Source organism: Mustelus asterias, chromosome 25 (genome assembly GCF_964213995.1).
Source record: "Mustelus asterias chromosome 25, sMusAst1.hap1.1, whole genome shotgun sequence".
Lineage (NCBI taxonomy): Eukaryota > Metazoa > Chordata > Chondrichthyes > Carcharhiniformes > Triakidae > Mustelus > Mustelus asterias.
This window is the reverse complement of record NC_135825.1, coordinates 10399808-10422638: the sequence shown is the minus strand read 5'-3', so window position 1 is coordinate 10422638 and position 22831 is coordinate 10399808. Positions and strand designations below refer to the sequence as shown.

General features: G+C 46.7%; 1 protein-coding gene across 5 annotated transcripts in view; it reads right to left on the bottom strand.

Moving 5' to 3' along the window:
• Positions 1–22831, bottom strand: part of plekha6 (pleckstrin homology domain containing, family A member 6) — a 368857-nt gene that overhangs the window by 162115 nt on the left and 183911 nt on the right. The window contains exon 1 of one of the 5 annotated variants that reach the window (XM_078242063.1): positions 6218–6348. The exons of the other annotated variants lie outside the window; for them this stretch is intronic. The gene's annotated coding sequence lies outside the window, so the exon portion shown is untranslated. Of the gene's footprint in view, positions 1–6217; positions 6349–22831 lie in introns of those variants that run through there. 5 annotated transcript variants of the gene reach the window in all.

The window sequence follows — 22831 nt, the reverse complement described above, 5'->3', positions numbered from 1 at the left end:
GGTATTTCAATTAATTCCGTTTGCAACAATGGAATGAATGAAAATTCATTGACTCATCAACTCCATTAATTATTACAACAGCTAAATATTTCAATAATTGCCCCTTAATTCAGCTACGCACGACAACTCAGCTTAATTTTCAGAAGAGCTATGTTTTGAATCACCATTAGCCATTCAAGCATTCCATAAAATAATCCAGCCCAACGGGATATTCCCCTCCTCCCCCTCCTCCTGTTACCATGTCCTAAGAGGGCTTTGGTGACCATGGACCTGATCCGTGATTACACTTGGCAAAGTATGGCAGTGGTTTGCCGCTGCCTGCTGCAGTATGGCTGACCAGGAAACTCTCCCACTCTTACCATCTGTCATCAGGTGCATTGAAAGGATTTACAGGCTGATAATCAACCTGTTCGGCCGCATTATGAACACACCTTCTGTGGCCGTTACGTCCTGGAGTGGTACTTGAACCCGGAGCTTCTGGCCCGGACCTCGGGATGGTCCCCGCTCCACTATTGGTATGGTGCGCAAAGACCTCAAAAAGTGTGGGTATATGTGGATTTAGAGGATAAATTAAACCAGTAAACTCAGCCAACCATCTATGTGCAACCAATGCATTTCATAGAATCATAGAATCCCTACAGTGCAAAAGGAGGCTATTTGGCCTATCAAGCCTGCACCGACCACAATCCCACCCAGGCCCGATCCCTTTAGCCCCAACTATTTACTCTGCTAATCTCCCTGACATTAAGGAGCAATTTTGCATGGCCAATCCACCTACACACCTATTTGTGTACTTCAAATGCACAGCATATGGCAAAGACCTGTTCATGGTATCCCTTCAGTGAGGAAGGAGGCCAATCAGCCCATCGAGTCTACGCCAACTCTCCAAAAGAGCATCCCATCCAGGCTCTATCCCCTTAACTCCATGTATATACCCAGCTAATCCCCCTAGCCTACACATCTTGGGACACTAAGGGGCATTTTAACATGGCCAATCCACCCAACCTGCACATCTTTGGAGTGTGGGAGGAAACTGGAGCACCCGGAGGAAACCCACGCAGACACAGGGGAGAACGTGCAGACTCTGCACAGACAGTGACCCGAGGCTGGGAATCGAACCTGGGTCCCTGGCGTGCTGTGAGGCAGCAGTGCTAACCACTGTGCCACTGTGCTGTTACACTCCCTTGACCAAAAGGAAACAATCCACTCCTGTCTGCCTCACATGCAGCTCAGTGTGAATTTCTGTAAATAAAAAGCATATTTTCCATTCTTTCAAGATGGTTCTTTCTGCACTTTCTGACTAATGAATTTCACACATACAAATCAAGTCACACTTGAGTTGTACTGTGGCACACATTGTACTGTTTGCCCACTGGGGCCAATCACTCTCCTTCCTCACATCATGATGTGGCAAGTTTATGAAGCTGGCAGATTCCGGTAACAGTTATGACCTCAAAACAATGATCTGGGAGACTGCTCCGTATTACTGGCTCTGTCCTGAATCATGGGTTTGTATTCTTATTCTGTAGGAGGTTTTTTTAGCCAACACGGAAAGGTTTCAGGTTCTCGTGCATCACTGTTACTTCATCACTTGACTCAGCTGCCATCAGAACTTATAAAATTCGAACAGGACTGGACAGCTTAGATCCAGGAAGGATGTTCCCAATGGTGGGGGAGTCCAGAACCAAGGGTCACAGTCTGAGGATTCGGGGTAGACCATTAGGATGGAGGTGAGGAGACATTTCTTCACCCAAAGAGTGGTGAGCCTGTGGAATTCATTACCACAGGAATGTATTCAAGAGGCGGCTGGATATAGCACTTGGGGTGAATGGGATCAAAGATTATGGGGAGAAAGCAGGATCAGGCTATTTAGTTGGACAATCAGCCATGATCGGAATGAATGGTGGAGCAGGTTCGAAGGGCCAAATGGCCTCCTCCTGCTCCTATCTTCTATGTTTCTATGTTTCCATACGGGCACCTGCAGTTGACCCTGATGTCGGTCCACTCAAAGGTTCTGTTCAGGTTAAGTGTAACATGTCAAAACCGACCGGATGAGTTTCTTTTCCTCACCTGATAAGTGGATGTGGGAAATTTACACACCAAAGTTCTGCTGGACTGAAATCCAAGTCTTCTCTTAGGTTGAACCCTCGGTATCGAGGAGAATTGGCTTCCACCCGGTTCGGTGGGTTCTGAGGTGGTGGATGACTCCAATGCCCAATCTACAGACACTACGGGGCAGGTGGTGCTTAGATGGTTGGGTTGATGGGCTGTTTGGAGGTTTCACCTCAGTATGTTTGCAAAAACGTCTCTCGATGTGCCTGCTGCCTTCCTGAATGAGCCTTCGCCATCACAGCCACAAGCTGGGGTCTCCCATGAGTTCCATCAGCCATCATATTCCTCCCTCTCTTTAACTCTGATAAAGAGTCATCAAGACTCTATTTTCCCTCTCAACAGATGCTGCCAGACCAGTTGGATTTTTCCAGCATTTTTCAATTTTTTTTTAAGTTGTTGCTTTCGGTATAAACATTGGCCAAGACGCAAGTGCTATTCTTCAAAGATCACGGCACAGTGGTTAGTGCTGCTGCCTCACAGCACCAGGGACCCAGGTTCAATTCCAGCCTCGGGTAATTGTCAATGTGGAGTTTGCACGTTCTCCCCGTGTCTGTGTGGGTTTCCTCCGGGTGCTCCGGTTTCCTCCCACACTCCAAAGCTCATAGAATCTCTAAAGTGCAGAAGGAGGCCATTCGGCCTATCGAGTCTGCACCGACCACTGTACCACCCAGACCCTATCCCCGTAACCCCACATATTTACCCTTCTAATCTCCTGACACTATGGGGCAATTTAGCATGGCCAATCCACCTAACCCGCACACCTTTGGACTGAGAGAGGAAACCGGAACATCCGGAGGAAATCCACGCAGACACAGGTAGAACGTGTAAACTTCACACAGATAGAACAGACAGACAGACAGACACACACACAGACAGACACACACAAGGCCAGAATTGAACCCGGCTTCCAGGCTCTGTGAGGAAGCAATACTAACCACCGTGCTGCAGTGCGGGTTAGATGGATTGGCCATGCTGAATTGTCCTTTAGTGTCAGGGGGATTAGCAGTGTAAATATGCAGGTTACAGGCTCATTGCAGGCTCGATGGGCCAAAAGGCCTCCTTCTGTACTGTACAGATTCTATGAAATAGCGCCGTGGAATCTTTTACACAAACAGTATTTGAAAGGAGTGAAGGGGCTTCAACTAAAAGTTTGATTCGAAAGACAGCATCTCTGACAGTGCAGCATTTCTTGGTAAAGCACTGAAGGGCGGCACGGTAGCACAGTGGTTAGCACTGCTGCTTCACAGCTCCAGGGACCTGGGTTCGATTCCCGGGTCACTGTCTGTGTGGAGTTTGCACATTCTCCTCGTGTCTGCTTGGGTTTCCTCCGGGTGCTCCGGTTTCCTCCCACAGTCCAAAGATGTGCGGGTTAGGTTGATTGGCCATGCTAAAATTGCCCCTTAGTGTCCTGAGATGCATAGGTTTGAGGGATTAGTGGGTAAATATGTAGGGATATGGGGGTAGGGCCAGGGTGGGATTGTGGTCGGTGCAGACTCGGTGGGCCGAATGGCCTCTTTCTGTACTGTAGGGTTTCTAAGATTCTAAGATTCTAAGAGGTGTCAGCCTAGATTATAAACTTAAACTACAATGAGACTTGAACTCAAACTGTTCTAACGAGAGGCAAGAGTTCTACCAACTGAGCCACAGCTGACACCTCACAACCTAAAACTGATCTAATCTTGTTTATCTTTCTCAGGCCTGGCTGGTTTGTACTGTAGCTTTCCACCCAAGTTTCTCAACAACAAATAAAAATGCATTCCAAAACTCTACGCAGATGTTTTCAAGGTCTGGGGGCGTATATAGTATGTTGCCTTGGTGGCGACATGTAAGGTTTCCATTGAGTTACTGGTCTAACAGTGCTTTAACTTGAAGTCAACACAACACATGGAAACGTGAAATGTGCAGGGTTATGAGGTGGGGGTGGGCCTAGGGAGGACGCTCTTTCGGCGAGTCAGTACAGACGCAATGGGCCAAACGGCCTCCTTCTGCACTGTGGGGGTTCTATGATTATCACGTTGCTGTGTGCAGAAGCTGACTGTGCACAAACTGGCAGCCCACATCGCACTTTAAAAAATATTTCACTGGCTGCAACATGCTTTGAGTTGTCCGGTGGATGTGAAAGGTGCTATATAAATGCAGTCGTGCACTAGCAGTAAGAAACAAAGGAACTTCAACTAAGCGGCTCACGTTGTTCAGTCAGAAAAAAAATAACAGGCATTCTTTGTAACTCGCAATCTATTAATGTCCACGGAGACTCTTAATTACGGTGACACTGAGTCAGCCAGTTAAGTTTGCTTTAACGTACAAGAAGGAAGTTGCCCATTTTTTGAGGTCAGTGCATCAAGGAGCAGATTGATTTGTTTTGTTCTGCTCAAAGGGTGACAGACATCAGTGATGCCAAGTAAATACTTTCCAGCTTTCAACACCTAGTCAACGCCTTGTTAGCGTGCCGTTACATATTCAAAAAATGCTCCCTTTACACTGCTCTGCTCCAGAAGATCAAAGCTTTACTGCACCAGGACTAATTCATCCAGCAGCCAATGCTTTCCCAGCCAATCCAGGGACAACTGCTCACAGCTTCCATTCACTTTTGGCCAGACACATTTAATGGGCGGCACGGCAGCACAATGGTCAGCACTGCCACCTTACAACGCCATGGACCCGGGTTCGATTCCAGCCTCGGATTGCTGTCTGTGTGGAGTTTGCACATTCTCCCCGTGTCTGTGTGGGTTTCCTCCGGTTTCCTCCCACAGTCCAAAGATGTGCGGGTGAGGTTGATTGGCCATGCTAAAATTGCTCCTTAGTGTCAGGGGGATTAGCAGGGTAAATGTGTGGGGTTACGGGAATAGGGCCAGGGTAGGATTGTGGTCAGCACAGACTCGTTGGGCCAAGTGGCCTCCTTTTATACTGTAGTGACTCTATGACTCTATATGATTTATAGTGCAAATAATTGGCACAGGAGAGACATTTCTGTCCCATCTGGCTTTTATTCATGTCCCAAAAATGAAGGGGTGATCCGTTCACCCGCTATGTGCCCCTACTCCCCGAACAGCATTCCCTATGTGTTCACATGTCCCAACCCAGAGCCACCGAGAGACAATTCACACAGGGCTACCTCCAACCTTGGTCACGGGTAGTGTTTTTAAATATCGCAGATTCGGGCATAAATCCTGCCAGAAATCCTTTACATTGTCACTCACTTCAATCAGACTGTATTTGTATTCAGTGGGCCTCTCAAACAGCACGGATTCCAGATTAAAGTGTGCCGGGCGCATCACAGGAAACTACAAAGGGTCGTGAACGAAGCCCAGTAAACCAGCCTTCCATCCACTGACTCTGTCTACAATTCCCGCTGCCTCGGAAAAGCAGCCAGCATAATCAAGGACCCCACACACCCTGGACATACTCTCTTCCAGCTTAGTATAAATATCTCCCACTTTCTATGCCTTTTAGCTTCGACAAAGGGTCGTCTGGACTCGAAACGTCAGCTCTTTTCTCTCCTGACAGATGCTGCCAGACCTGCCGAGATTTTCCAGCAGTTTCTCTTTTGGTCTCTCTTCCACCTTCTTCCGTCACTAATAAGATACAAGAATCTGAGCTCACGTGCCAGCCGACTCAAGAACAGCTTCCTTCCTGCTGCCATCTGACTTTTGAATGGACTTATCTCATACTAACTTGATCTTTCTCTCCACCCTAGCTATGACTGTAACACTACATTCTGGACCCTCTCCTTTCCTTCTCCCCTGTGTATTCTATGAACAGTATGCTTTGTCTGTTTAAAGCACGCAAGAAACAATATTTTCACTGTGTCCCAATACATGTGACAAATAATAAATCAAATCAAAATCACATGTTCAAAAAACTACCCATCATTTCCCCTGGTTAAAACTTCCAAAAATTCATGTAATTCCTAATCAAGCGTAAAACTGCTTCAAGCAAAAGTTAACCGAGGCTGTTAGTCTACAATTCTGCGCTCTGTGTTAGCTGCTCGACTCTCCAGTTACACACGGTATAATAGGCGCATGTGATAAAGGAGTGGAAGCTTCATAGACCTAACCTGCAGCCTCACATTCTCCTGCGCTCAGTGAATTCTAACACGACCTACCTTTCATCGACAGTCACTTGTCAAACTCTGCAGCGCTGACTTTTTTTTTCCCTCTTTTTAAATCCCCTCTCACATGTGGGCTGCACACACAGGATGGGGCTACAAGCCAACCGCTCTTCCACACACCCCTCTACCTGCCATTCTGAACACGCTCAGCTTCAGTGAGCCAATTATTACCGAGATTAGACCTTGTGGCTGTTGCTGATTAACTCCTTGCGTACTGATTTCGAGCAAGTGCTCTTTCAACATTTAGCACAAGTCACAACCCACCTTCAGCTGCTCGCAGGAGGATTAGATTTCAAATTGGGGCTGGACACGGGAACTCAAAGCACTGACTGGTTCAGGAAGCGAGACTGGGCATAGATAGAATATTGGACTTTAACCTGGTGTTGTTAAACTTCTTACTATAGATAGAATAGACAGGAAGGGGGCGGCACTTTGGCACAATGGTTAGCACTGCTGCCTCACTGCACCAGGGACCCAGGTTCAATTCCGGCCTCGGGTCACTGCCTGCGTGGAGTTAGGACTTGCTCCCCGTGTCTGCGTGGGTTTCCTCCGGGTCCTCCGATTTCCTCCCATACTCCAAAGATGTGCGGGTTAGGTTGATTGGCCATGGCAAATTGACCCTTATTATCAGGGGTATTAACAGGATAAATGTGTGTTTACAGGAATAGGGCCTGGGTGGGATTGTGATCGATACAGACTCGATGGGCTGAATAGCCTCCTTCTGTACTGTAGGGATCCTATGAAGGAACCTTACCCCCTTGGTGGAGGGGTCAATAATTAGGGGCCAGAGATTTAAGGGAAGGGGCAAGAGGCTGAGAGGGGATGTGAGGACAAACTCTTTCACCCAGAGGGTAGTGGGAGTCTGGAACGCATGGCCTGAAAGGTGGACACAGTAAGAGTTTTAACAACACCAGGTTAAAGTCCAACAGGTCAATTTGGTAGCAAACACCATCATTAACGGCATCTCCACATCCTGAAAGGTGGAGGCAGAGACGCTTGCCCGGAAACCGGAAAATCCTGCCCAAGGTCAACGGACCTTTCCATGGTCCACCCGACGTCCGCTACGATTCCCATGGCAGGGGAGCAGGAAAATCTGCCCCCTAGTTCTACTCCCACAAGGGGAAACATCCTTTCCACATCCACCGGGCGGGATTTTATGGCCTAGCTCAAGTGAGACTGGAAATTCCCACCTGAGGTCAATGGACTTTCCGTTGTCCGCCCCTCGCCCGCTCCAATTCTGTGGCGGGTGAGGTGGTAGAATTCCGACATCCCTGTCAAGACCCTTCAGGATCTTACATGTTTCAGTCAAGTCACCTATTAACTCTTCTACACTCCAGCAGATACAAGCCCAGTCTGTCCACCCTTTCCTCATAAGACAACCCGCCCATTCCAAGTATTAGTCTGGTAAACCTTCTCTAAACTACTTCCAATGTATTTACATCCTTCCTTAACTCAGGAGACCAATACTGTACAGTCTCCAGATATGGTCTTTATGTCTCCCAGGTCAGACACAGTAGCAGGATTGTTGTGGGCAAATGCAAATATCTGGAGTTGAAACAGCGCTCATGCTCCTTCCCCAGGCTCCACCAGAAGGCAGTTGTTTTTTCAAATGGATTAGTTGGTCACACCTTCGCCTCTGAATCTCAAGGTTTACATCCCACTCCAGGGTTTGAGCACAGAAGTAAAGGTTGACACTCCAGTGCACTACTGAGGGAATACCACAATGTCAGAAGGGCCATTTTTGGATGAGACAAGTGGAATATGGAATCCAAATATTAGTTGGAAGATGCCAATTAATTGCTATTACGGGGTGCTTATAACTGGCATTGGGATAAGAATTGGGGAAGGAATGATCTAATTGTGATTCAGTTATGTATGTTAGAAAGGTAACTGCATAGACAACGGGAGAGGCCAGGGTTGGGGTCTAAGATGATCTGCTGAATTAGATAGTCTGCCATTTTATTTCCAAGCATGCACAAAAAACTAGGCCAGTTTGGGAAGGGTTCCTGTGTATCCCAGCAACAGTGAGTACCTTCTGGACAGGAAAGGAGTAGATTCATTTATTTTTGTTAAATTTCAATGGACCATCTATTCTGATTATGCAGCCATATTCAATGATTTCTATTTGCCTTGGTGAGTATATTAAGCAGGCAATGACAGATACACTGGACACAAGGCAATAAAATTCAGATATTTCAGCTCTGCAGAGGTAAAGCAAGACAGCGACTGTTTTATTACGAAACAGAACTTTGTTATCACACAGACAATATTATGTAATCAGATTACAGAGTTCATAAACAGTAAGGGGTCATCAAGGGCTTCTGTTCCTTTGCAATGCAAGGAGACAACACACAGACAGACACACACACACTCACACAGACACACACACACACACTTGCACACTCGCACACACACACTCACACACTCGCACACTCACACACACACTCACACAGGCACACACACACTCACACACAGACACACACAGGCACACACACAGGCACACACACACACACCACAATCAGACACACATCACATACAGACACACACCACATACAGACACACACACACAGACAGACACACACCACATACAGACACACATCACACACACACACACATACACCACATGCCACACACCATATACAGACACACATCACATGCACCACACATCACACACAGACACACACGCACACACCACACAGACACACATCACACACAGACACACACCATATACGGACACACATACACCACACACAGACACACATCACACGCACCACACACAGACACACATGCACACACCACACACAGACGCACATCACACCGACACACATCACACACCACATACAGACACACAGCACACACACAGACACGTATCACACACCACACATCACACAGACATCACACACCACACATCACACATGGACACACAGCACACCAATGCACATCACAGACACACACACAGACATACATACAGACTACACACACCCCCATGTACATCACACAGACACAAATCGCACACAGACACACATCACGCATCAGTCACATATAAACCCATGACACACAAACACAAACATCATACACATAAACACACACATCATACACACAGACATACACACAGACCTACGCAGACCACATATAAACCCCCAAGCACATACACAAACACACACTATAGACACACATTATACACACACACCATCACATGTACACACAGACCTTCACATATCATGCATACAGACACACCCACACACATAACATACATCCACACATAACCAAGTGAAAATTCTTGCCAAACTCTATCCCTCAAACCTAAATATTGAGAAATATAAAGTATCTATCAGTGAAATATTATCATTGTGAGAAGATTCTGTTTATTCAGCAGGGCAGGAGTTAATTTACTGTCTAAGTTATTAAGCAGGGCAGAGATTACGCACTGAGTCAATTTATGGAGTTGCTGCATATGCAGTGGGATCAGGGATTTTTTATTCATTCGTGGGACATGGATGTCGCTGGCTGGCCAGCATTTATTGCCCATCTATAGTTGCCCTTGGAGGGCAGTTGAGAGACAGCCACATTGCTGTGGCTCCGGCGTCACATGTAGGACAGACCAGGTATAAACAGCAGATTTCCTTTCCTGAAGGACATTAGTGAACCAGATGGGTTTTTCCAACAATCGACAACGGTCACCAGTAGATTCTTAATTCCAGATTTTTTTTAAATTGAATTTAAATTCCACCATCTGCCATGGTAGGATTCGAACATGGGTCCCCATTGGCTGAGTTTTTGGATTTAACAGTCTAGCGATAATACCACTAGGCCATTGCCTCCCCTTGCAAGGTGATGGTTGCAGCAATGTGATGGTTGCATCAATGTGTGCAGTTCCTGTTGGAGTCAACATGAAATCATTGATCTGAATGGTCTTGACAACGTAATTGAGGAGCAAAAATGGTTTCTGATTCAAGCTTATCATTTTTACCAAAAACATTCCAAAAATCACCCATCAGGAATGTAGCTACAGTCACACACACCGATTCCATCATTCCGGGTGCACTTCAGCTGCATTCTAAATAAGACCCATCAATGAAATAACACAGAATTAATGTTGTCCGAAGTACAAGCTTGCCATTGTTGTAGCTTGAGTCGCATGGTGCATTCGCAAAAAAAACAAGCCATGAGCCATTGTGTTCATTCACAAGTCTGTGATACGTAGAGAATGGCGCTGGCTATATGTTCAGCCGGTAGCACCCTCACTGATTCAGAAGATTGTGGATCCAATGACCCACTCCAGAGACTTGCGCGCAGCATCCAGGCTGGCACTCCAGTGCAGTACCGGGAGAATGCTGCACTGCCAGAGGTGCCATCTTTTGAATGAATTTACATCTGCCCTCTCAGGGGAAGGGAAAGATCCCGTGGCAACTGTTCCAAAGAAAAGCAGGGGAGTTCTCCCTGGTGCCCACCCTGGCCAAAATTTACCCCTCCACCCAACAGACAATTGCCATGGTCGTCTTCACGTTAGTTTTAAGGGAGATTGCAATGCACAAATTGGCTGACATATTCCCCACATTACAACAATTAATCCACATCAAAAAGATTGTTCATTAATGTGAAATCGGGCATCCTACGGTTGTGAAAGGTGATTTATAAATCCAGGTCTTACGGATTTTTCTTTTATACGGTGCCAGTTCACGTGGTTTGACATAAGGGGGGATCACCCCACAACCCCAGGTCACCAAAGGTACGGGTGCTTTTAGGCCGGCATGGTGGCACAGTGGTTAGTACTGCTGCCTCACAGCCACCTGGGCTCGATTCTTGGCTTGGGTCACTGTCTGTGCGGAGTCTGCACATTCTCCCTGTGTGGGTTTCCTCCAAAAGTCGTGCTGGTTAGGTGCATTGGCCATGCTGAATTCTACCTTAGTGTACCCCAACAGGTGCCGGAGTGTGGTGACTAGGGGATTTTCACAGTAATGTCATTGCAGTGTTAATGTAAGTTGAAATATGACTATCAAATAAACTTTACTTTTTTTTATAATTTTGGGGGTACGTTGAGGCCATTGACCATAGAAACATAGAAACTAGAAGCAGGAGTAGGCCATTCAGTCCTCCGAACCTGCTCTGCCATTCATCAAATTGGCTGATCATCAAATTCAATATCCCGATCCCCCTTCCTCCCAATATCCCTTGATCCCTTTAGCCCCAAGAGCGATATCTAATTTCTTCTTGAAATCACACAACGTTTTGGCCTCAACTACATTCGGTGGTCGTGAATTCCACACCTTCACCACCCTCTGGGGGAAGAAATTTCTCCTCACCTCAGTTGCCCCTTATCCTCAAACTATGACCCCCTAGTTCTGGACTCCCCCACCATTGGGAACATTCTTTCTGAATCTAACCCTGTTAGAATTTTATAAGTTTCTATGAGATCCCCTCATAGGTCGGTTAGGATTGAATACAATCCTAACCGGCCTAGTCTCTCCTCATATGACATCGCAGGAATCAGCCTGGTAAACCCTCGCTGTCCTCCCACTGTGGCAAGGACACACAGCAGGTCAGACAGATTACATACTGATTGAGGGCCGATGTGGCAATCTTTTAACATTACACACACAGTCAGTGGGCTGTATCTCTCCCAGAATAGGGTGACATCACCCAGAGAGCCACGCTCTGCTGCCCAGTAATAACTTCATCTCACAAAACAGGCTGATCTGTGGCAGAAAGTCGGACAAATGTACGGCAGCAGAATGGATGACGCATGGCTGTGTATTTGCTTCCATTAATTATTTACACAAAACATCCGCCTTCCATAACATAGGGGCATCCACACAGCCAGCCTGCCATACTCGCTCTCCTATTTTAAAATGGGTGGCACCACTGCCTAGTCCAGTGCCAACCTTTCTTCATAACAAAGAAAAAAGAAAATTACAGCACAGGAACCGGCCATTCGGCCCTCCAAGCCTGCACCGACCGTGCTGCCCGTCTGAACTAAAATCCCCAATTCTTCCGGGGACCATATCCCTCTATTCCCATCCTATTTGTGTAGTTATCAAGACGCCCCTTAAAAGTCACTATCGTATCTGCTTCCACTACCTCCCCCGGCAGCGAGTTCCAGGCACCCACCACCCTCTGTGTAAAAAACGTCCATCGTACACCTCCTTTAAACTTGCCCCTCGCACCTTAAACCTACGCCCCCTGTAACTTGAATTTTTGACTTGTGACCACTGATTGAAGTTCTGCTTGGAATTTTACCTCCATGTAATACTCGCAAAATAAAAGACCTCATCATTCTTTACATTATAAATACAGAAACTATGTGGGGTGGCAGTGGTAATGTCAATTGCCTAATTATCCATAGGCCCAGGCTCATGCCCCAGGGACCTGGGTCCAAATCCCACCATGGCATCTGGTGGAATTCGAACCCAATAAATCAAATCTGGAATGTGAAGCTAGTTTCAGTAACGGTGGCCATAACCACCCTCATTTGTCATAAAACACCATCTGGTATGTCAATGCCCCATTCAGGGAAGGAAATCCGTCATCCTTATCCATTCTGATCTACATATACCTCAAGACCTACAGCAATTCTTAACTGTCCTCTGTCACAATGGGCAACAAATGCTGGCCTTTCCCATGTTTGCGTGGGTTTCCTCCGGGTGCTCTGGAATCCTCCCACAGTCCAAAGATGTGCAGGTTAGGTGGATTGGCCAGGCTGCATTGCCTCTTAGTGTCCCAAGATGTGTGGATTGGGGGGATTAGCCACGGTAAATGTGCAGGGTTACAGGGATATAAACTTGGTGAAAGATGCTCTTTCAGAGAGTCAGTGCAGACTCGATGGGCTGAATGGCCTCTTTCTGCACTGTAGGGATTCTATGAACTGAAAATATGCAAGGTCTGAATCCTAATCAGTCCTTGAAAAGAAGACAATGCACCAAACTGGTCAATTTTTAGAAGTAATTATAAATTGAACTTGGATTTACATTCGAGCATCACAACTTCATGATGTCTTGGAGTGTTTTACAGCCAATGAAGTAATTTGAAGTGTAGACACAATTGTAATGTAGGAAACCCAGCAGACAATTTGTGTACAGCAAGCTCCCACAAACAACAATATAATAATGCCCAGATAATCTATTTCAGTGATGCTGACTGAGGGTTGAATGTTCAATAGGGCACTAGGAAGACCTCCCAACTCTCCGTCAGAGAGGGCTGATGGGTCTGTGGTTCGATGTCTCATCTGAAAGCTAGCACCTCTAACTGTGCAGCGCTCCCTCGGTACTGCATGGAGGTATCAGTCTGCATTACGGGGCTTGTGTAAGGTTTGCCAGGTGGCCGTGGCCAAACTTGGCAAATTATTCTCGCAACTTGGCATGAATGGCAACACACAACTAGCCATTCATTTGGAAAGGTGAATGCGCAGAGGTGAAAGGGGAACACGTGTGGTAATGTCACTCTGGAGTGACTCAGTCAAAGCCTCCACACAGGATCACATAAATCAGAAGGCCGACTTCTGAGCCATAAGACCATAAGCTATTGGAGCAGAATTAGGCCATTTGGCCCCTCGAGTCTGCTCCGCCATTCAATCATGGCTGATGTGATTCTCATCCCCATTCTCCTGCCTTCTCCCCGTAACCCTTGATCCCCTTATTAATCAAGAACCTACCTATCTCTGTCTTAAAGACACTCAATGACCCGGCCTCCACAGCCTTCTGTGGCAATGAGTTCCACAGACTCACCACCCTCTGGCTGAAGAAATTCCTCCTCATCTCGATTTTAAAGGAGTGTCCCTTCACTCTGAGGTTGTGCCCTCGAGTTCTAGTCTCTCCCACTGGTGGAAGCATTCTCTCTACTTCCACTCTATCTAGGCCTCTCAATATTTTGTAAGTTTCAATTAGATTCCCCCCCCGCCTCATCCTTCTAAACTCCATCGAGTATAGACACAGACTCCTCAACCGCTTTTCATATGACAAATCTTTCCAAGGCCAGCACATCCTTTCTTAGGTATGGGGCCCAAAACTGCTCACAATATTCCAAGTGGGATCTGACCAGAGCCTTACACAACCTCAGCAGTACATCCCTGCTCTTGTATTCTAGCCCTCTAGAAATAAGTGCTAACATTGAATTTGCCTTCCTAACTGCCAACTGAACCTGCATGTTAACCATAAGAGAATCCTGAACCAGGATTCCCAAGTCCATTTATGCTTCAGATTTCCAAAGCCTTTCCCCATTTAGAAAATAGTCTACATCTCTATTCTTCCTACCAAAGTGCATAACCTCACACTTTCCCACATTGTATTCCATCTGCCACTTCTTTGTCCACTCTCCTAGCCTGTCCAAGTCATTCTGCAGCCTCCCCAATTCCTCAACACCACCTGTCCCTCTACGCACCTTTGTATCATTCGCAAACTTACCCGCCTCTGCCCATCAACCTGCCCACAGCATCCATCGAGGGGCAAGAATAAGTTGATCGGAGCCTCAAAGTTACTCAAGAAACAGAGTCTGTGCATTCAAGTTTGCCACTGGGAGTTTGCAACAGGGACTGTAAAATATTACAAAGAGCACTACAAATCTTAAAAATAACACTCCAAAGTAGTTGAAGCATGTAAAAGCTTTTTGCAGTGACGACAGATGTGATGATAGTTTGTTGTGGTGTCTCACCTGCTTGCTTGAGAGCTGATGAGAGACCTGTGCTTCTTTTCTTCAGGAAAGCCCACCAAACTGCATGCCAATCAGGCAGGGTGGCGATGCCAATGGCAGTACCCTGTCCTAGAATCAGGATCCCGGAGGTGGAAGATCCCCGGGATCCTAATTCCAATGATGACACCACCGTAGTGGGTCAGATCTCAAACAATGACGAGACAGAGTACAGGAATGAGATAGAGAATCTGGTGAACTGGTGCGGCAACAATAATCTCTCCCTCAATGTCAACAAAATGAAGGAGATTGTCATCAAATTCAGGAAGCGTAAAGGAGAACATGCCCCTGTCTACATCAACAGGGACGAAGTAGAAAGGGTCGAGAGCTTCAAATTTTTAGGTGTCCAGATCACCAACAACCTGTCCTGGTCCCCCACCATGCCGACACTATAGTTAAGAAAGCCCACCAACTAAGGAAATTTGGCATGTCAGCTACGACTCTCACCAACTTTTACAGATGCACCATAGAAAGCATTCTTTCTGGTTGTATCACAGCTTGGTATGGCTCCTGCTCTGCCCAATACTGCAAGGAACTACAGAAGTTCGTGAATGTAGCCCAATCCATCACGCAAACTAGCCTCCCATCCATTGACTCTGTCTACACTTCCCGCTGCCTCGGCAAAGCAGCCAGCATAATTAAGGACCCCACGCACCTCGGACATTCTCTCTTCCACCTTCTTCCGTTGGGAAAAAGATACAAAAGTCTGAGGTCGCGCACAAAACCGACTCAAGAACAACTTCTTCCTGCTGCTGTCAGACTTTTGAATGGACTTACTTTGCATTAAGTTGATCTTTCTATACACCCTAGCTATGACTGTAACACTACATTCTGCACTGTCTCATTTCCTTCTCTATGAACGGTATGCTTTGTCTGTATAGCGCGCAAGAAACAATACTTTTCACTGTATGTTAATACATGTGACAATAATAAATCAAATCAAATCAAATGAAATCAAAAGACCCGCCAAGCAAGCCAATCAGATGCCGGTAGCTTTTGTGCTCAGTAGCGCCAGTGGGGAGGCGGTGGCTGCTGTCCAAAGGACACCCCCGGATTCCAGGGTCATGGTGGAGCCAGGTTACAGGTAAGCAATGTGGGGGTTGGTTCACGGGGGGGGGGGGGGGGGGGGGGGGGGGGGGGATTCAGAAGCATGGGTGGGAAGGTGACTCTTAGCAGGCCACTCCATTCCCAATAGGCAGAGAGTTTACCCAGTGGCCAACAATCAGCACCACCTAGACATCTAATTCCCTCTTTGTGGGATCTTACTGTGCGCACGTTGCCCACACTTTTATCAACACCACAAGTGACTACACAAGTCATACGAGCATACAAATCAGGGGCAGGAGTAGACCACCCGGCCCTTCAAGCTTGCTCTGACATTCAATAAGGTCATGGCTGATTTAATTTTAACCTCAACTTCATGGCTGGAATTTTACCGGCCCGCCCTCCACGGGAATGGGAGCGGGTGAGGGATGGACCAATGGGAAGGGACCTCGGTCGGGATTTTATGGTTTCAGGATGAGTGAGGTTGTAAAGTCCTGCCCCATTTCTGCCTCCCCCCGATAATCCTTCACCCCCGCGTTAATCTTGAATCTAACCATCTCTGCCTTAAAAATATTCAAAGGCACATCCTCAGCCATCTTCTGAGGAAGAGAATTTCAAAGCCTCACCAATCTTTCCGAGAGAAAAAATCCTAATCTCGGTTTTAAGTGAGCGCTGCCTTATTATTTTTAAACAGTGGCCAATAGAATCAATACAGTGCAGAAAGAGGCCATTGGGCCTGCACTGACAACAATCCCACACAGGCCCTAACCCGATAACCCCATGTGTTTACCCTGCTAAACCCCCCGACACTTAGAGGCAATTGAGCAAGGCCAATCAACCTAACCCACACATCTCTGGACTGTGGGAGGAAACTGAAGGAAACCCACGCAGAAACAGGGAGACCTTGCAAACTCCACACAGAGAGTTACCCAAGGCCGGAATTGAACCCGAGTCCCTGGCGCTGTGAGGCAGCAGTGTTAACCACTATGCCACCGTGCCGCCCGAGTTCTCGCACAAGAGGAAATATCCTCTCCACATCCACCCAGTCAGGATCATCTATGTTTTAATCAAGCCGCCTCTTACCCTTTCAAACTCCAGCAAAGACAAGCCTAGCCTGTCCAACCTACCCTCATAAAATAATCCAAGCATTAATCTAGTAATCTTCCTCAGAACTGCCCCCAATGCATTTACATCTTTCCTTGAATAAGATCAATACAGTGCACAATACTCTGAATGTGTCTTCATCAATGCCCTGCCTAACTGAAGCATAACCTCCATACTCAACCCCTCTCACAATAAACAATAACATTCTATTAGCTTTCCTAATTACTTGCCATACCGCGATACTGACCTATTTTGATTCATGCATGAGGACACCCAGACCCCTCTGCATCTCAGAGTTCTGCAATCTCTCACCATTTAGATAATATGCTGCTTTTTAATTCTTCCTGCCACAAATGGGCAATTTCATGGTTTCCCACATTATACTCCATTTGCCAGATCTTCGCCCACTCACCTAACTTACCCATATCCCTTTGCAGCCTCCTTATGTCCTCTTCACAACTTAATTTCCTATCTATTTTTGTGTGATCAGCAATTTTTTGCAACCACACTTTCTGTCCCTTCATGCAAATAATTTGTAAAAAGTTGAGGTCCCAGTACTGATATCCCGGTGACACACCACTCGTCACGTGCTGTCAAGCAGAAAATGACACATTCACGCCTACTCTCTGTTTTCTGGTAGCTACCCAATCTTCAATCCGTGCCAATATCTTAACCCTATACCATGAGCATTTTTCTGCAATAACCTTTGATGTGGCATCTTATCAAATGCCTTCTGAAAGTCTAATTACAGTACATCCACTGGTTCCCCTTTTCCACAGCACCTGTTACTTCCTCATAGAACTCCAACAAATTGGTTAAACATGATTTCCCTTGCACAGAACCATGTTGACTCTGCCTGATTACCCTGAACTTACCTAAATTCCCTGTTATAATGTCTTTAATAATAGCTCCTAACATTTTTCCTTTGACAGATGTTAAGCTAACTGGCCTGTAGCTTCCTGCATTCTGTCTCCTTCCCCTTTTTGAATAAAGGAGTTACATTTGCTACATTCCAATCTGGTGGAACCTTCCCTGAATCTAGTGAATTTTGGAAAATTAAAACCGATGCATCAACTATATGACCAGCCACTTCTTTTATGATGAAGTCCATCTGGACTTGGAGACTTGTCAGCCCACAGTTCAGTACCACTTCCCTGGTGATTTTAACTTTCTTGAGTGCCTCCTTCCTTTCCATTTCCTGATTTGCAACTATTTCTGGGATGATACTTATATCTTCTACAGTGAAGACTGATGCAACATATCTGTTCAATTCATCTGCCATCTCCTTATTTTCCTCCTCAGATTCACTTTCAATAGGACCAACGCTCAGTTTGTGAACACTTTTTAAAAAATATTTATAGGTGGTCTGACTATCTGTCTTCATGTTTCTCGCGTATTGTAATTTTCCCTCATTAATCCTTTCGTCATTCTTTGTTTTTTTTAATGTTCTGTTCTATCTTTTGACTTGCCACCCATTTTGCGCAACTAAATGTTGTTTGATAGTATCTTTGACTTTTTTAGTTAACCACAGATGGCGAAGTTCGCCCCTTGGAATTTTATTTTCATTGGAATGTATCTATTATGTATTCTGAAATAACACATCTTTCCACATTTTATCCCTTACACACAATATTTAGTTTAAAACTCTCTCTCTACTTCCTATTTAATGTGATTCACAAGAATACTGGTCCCAGCATGGTTTTGGTGTACACCGTCCCAATAGTATAGCCCCCACTTTCCCCAATACTGGTGCCAGTGTCCCACAAACCAGAACACACTGCTCCCACATCAATCTTTCATCCACTTATTCATCTCTTTAATTTTGTGCACTCTCTGCCAATGTGAGCATGGCTCAGGTCACAATCCCGAGATTCCAACCTTTGAGGTTCTGCTTTTTAATTTAGTGCCTAGCTCCTCATAGTCTCAGTGCAGAACCTCTTTCCTCGTCCTATCATGGCATTGGTACCTATATGGGCCATAACAAATGGATTCTCCACCCCAACCCCCACCCCCGCCACTGCAACTTCCTCTCCAGCCCTGAGCAGATGTCCCAAATCCTGACACCAGGCGGGCAACACCGCCGTCTCAATCTTTGTTGCAGAAAACACTGTCAATCCCCTTCACTATACTGTCCCCTACTGCCACTACATTCCTTTTGTGCTCCCCCCCCCCCACTTGAATGGCCTCCTGTACCACAGTGCCATAGTCAGTTAGCTCATTCACCCTATAGCCCCACACTCTCACCCAAACAAGCTGGGAGAACCTCAGACCTATTGGGCAATTACAGAGGCTGACAGTCCTGCCATCTGAATCCCCTTACCTCTTTCACTCGCTGTCACACCCTCCTGTGTGCCTGACCCCCAACCAAATCCGAAGACTCACTCCTAAGGCATGCCCGCTACGACTCGCATCAACTTTTACAGCTGCACCGTTGACAGCAATCCTTCTGGTTGTATCAAAGCTTGGTATGACTCCTCCTCTGTCCAAGACCGCAAGGAACTACAAAAGGTCGTGAACGAAGCCCAGCCCATTACTCAAACCAGCCTCCCACCCATTAACACTGTCGACACTTTCCGTTGTTGCCTCAGAAAAGCAGCTAGCGTAATCAAAGTCCCCACGTGCCCCGGACATTCTCTCTTCCACCTTCTTCCATTGGGAAAAACATACCAAAAGTCTGAGGATGCGTACCAAGAACAGCTTCTTCCCTCCTGCCATCAGCCTCTTGAACACACCTGCCTCGCATCAAGTTGATCTTTCTCTGCACCCTAGCTATGACTGTAACACTACATTCTGCACCGTCTCCTTTCCTTCTCTATGAACAGTATGCGTTGTCTGTATAGCGCGCAAGAAACAATACTCTTCACTGGATACTAATACATGTGACAATAATAAACCAAATCAAATCAAAAACAAAAATCTTAGGGCTGGAATAGGCTTTGACCACTTTCCAGTTACTCAAATACGTGAAGCGCTTTGTGATGTTCTGAGTATGTGAAGGACACTATAGAAACACATGCTTTTCGTCTGAGCCGTTCCAGAGGCATTGCCCACATTCCATTTACAACAAAGATAAGACTTTTGAGATATTTTCTTGCGCAATGTCAAGGCACTTCAATCTAACAATAGAAGAATCTTTCATTTTGCAATAAGCATTCATGCACAATCACATGAACGCTATTCAGTCAACATAATGAAAATGATCTGACCCAGCCCTTTAACAGGTCTAACTGCACCCATGCCTCTGCCTTGCATCAATATTTCACCCTTGGCAGTGCTTACGCAGAGGTCCATCCTAACGCTTGACAGATGAAGGAAATCAATGGGTGGGATTTTCCAGCCCTTCCCGCCAGCCGGACCTTCCAATCCCACTGACGGTGACCCCCCCCCTTCCCCCCCCGACCCACTCCCTTGCCCCCCCCCCCCCCCGCAGGTTCCCCGGCGATGGGATGAGTGAGCTATGCATGACACCGTAGACTTTGGAGGGACCAGAAGATCCCACTGGCGGGCTGGCTCCACTGTTGGAAAACATGCTGTAGAGGGTGGGGTCGGGGGAGGAAAATCTGACTCAGTGTCTTTTGACATGCACTCTGACCCACAGTGCCCGTTGCAGTCACAGAGACCCGAGGCGGCATGGTGGCACAGTGGTTAGCACTGCTGCCTCACAGCGCCAGGGTCCAGGGTTCGAATCCTGGCTTGGGTCATTGTCTGTGCGGAGTTTGCACGTTCTCCCCATGTCTGCGTGGGTTTCCGCCGGGTGCTCCGGTTTCCTCCCACAGTCTGAAAATGTGCGGGTTAGGTGGATTGGCCATGTTAAATTGACCTTGGTGTCAAGGGCAATAGCTAGGGTAAATGCCTGGGGTTATGGGGATGGGACCTGGGTGGGATTGTGGTCGGTGCAGACTCGATGGGCCGAATGGTCTCCTTCTGCACTATAGCATTCCCCCCTTCCCCTGCTTCCCCTCTCCCCCAGCCCCCTTCCCCCTCCCCTTCACTTCTCCTGCTTTCCCCCTCCCCCACCTTCCCCCCTCCGATTAATCACAGTGACCAGTGCAAACCATAATTGCGTACTGCACTCCCAATGGTCTTTGAACCCACAGTGCCTACTGCCCATGCTCTCAATTCCACTCAGCTAAAATTCCCTTTCAAAACATTCCCGACTCTGTAACTCTCCCAGCAGTCCCCGTTCCATCGCTGAAAATTCTTGCAAATTGTAAACAAACATTAAGATTTACTCCACATTCTTTCAAGGTGAATGTTTTGAACTCAGCCGGAGATGGGCGTTTGGCTTCCGATTCTGTAATGTGTTCACCTGTTCCATTCCCAGCGCTATCTGATCATAATAAGGTGAATTGAGAAGTAAGGAGGTCATAGGAAGGGCAACACAGCTGAAGCGAGTCTCACTCAAAGATGCAGAATTTTCCCGTCCCGCCTGCCACAGGAATCATAGCGAGCGGGGGCGGACCATGGAAAGGTTACGTTGACCTCAGGCGGGATTTTCCGCTCTTGGGGGGCTAGCGCAGATGGAAAATCCCGCCCAAAGTGTTTACTAATAACAGTACCTGATTAGATGCTGTTCCCCGTTACAAATAAACACAGCTTGCTATGTTTTAATGGATTTAAGACGCCTAGCTGACCAGGGAGGTGGCGGCATAGTGGTATTGTCACTGGACTGGTAATCCAGAGAGCAGGGTAATGCTCTGTGGACCTCAGTTCAAAGCCCACCAAGGCAGATGGTGAAATTTGAATTCAATAAATATTTGGAATTAAAAGTCTAATGGTTGCCATAACGACACATCTGGTCCACAGGGAGCGGTCAAAATGAGTCGTGGAGATATATTTAAAAAGCAACGAGGGAGTTTATGAGGGAGAGGAGGTTATGATGGCAGGTTTAGATAAGGAAAGAGGAGGCTGGAATGGATCATGAACACCAGTAGGGCTGAATGGCCTGTTTCTGTTCTGTGTATACTAAAGTTAAAGTAAAGTTTATCTATTAGTCACAAGTAAGGCTTACATTAACACTGCAATTAAGTTACTGTGAAATTCCCCTAGTCGCCACAGCCCGGCGCCTGTTCAGGTCAATGCACCTAACCAGCACATCTTTCAGAATGTGGGAGGAAACCGGAGCACCCGGAGGAAACCCCACGCAGAGACGGGGAGAATGCGCAAACTTCGTACAGACAATGACCCAAGCTGGGAATCGAACATGGGTCCCTGGCGCTGTGAAGCAGCAATGCTAACCACTGTGCCGCCTATGTACTAAAAATGTACAAAAAAACAATAAATGTTTTCTCGCAGTTTAAAGTGCGTCAGCTAGCTCTCCCACCCGTGACACATCACATCTGATTCTGACCCCAGCCTTGCCTCCATCACTCTCACTCACAGACACATCATTCTTTGGCTGAAATTTTCCGGCTGTTCACGCCAGCGGGATTCTCTGGTCCCGCTGCAGTGAATGGAGATTTGGATGACCATCAAATTCTCCACCCTCGCTTGCCGCAGCGGCGAGATGTGAACGGCCAGAAAATTCTGGCCTTTATCTCTCTCCTTCCCTACATTCAGGAACTCTGGTGGATTTTATTTCTAACCCCCTCCATAATTTGGGATAACACTGGACATTGTCGAGTCAGCTGCGGCCTGCTATTACAGCAGAGCGAGGGACTTAAACATGGTTCTTATCCGAACAGTCCCCTTTCACACTGCGCAGAGCGCCTATCGTAATATTGGACAATCAGTAACGACCTGTGAAAGTAAATAGAGGTCTTTGAAATGTGGATGTGAAGA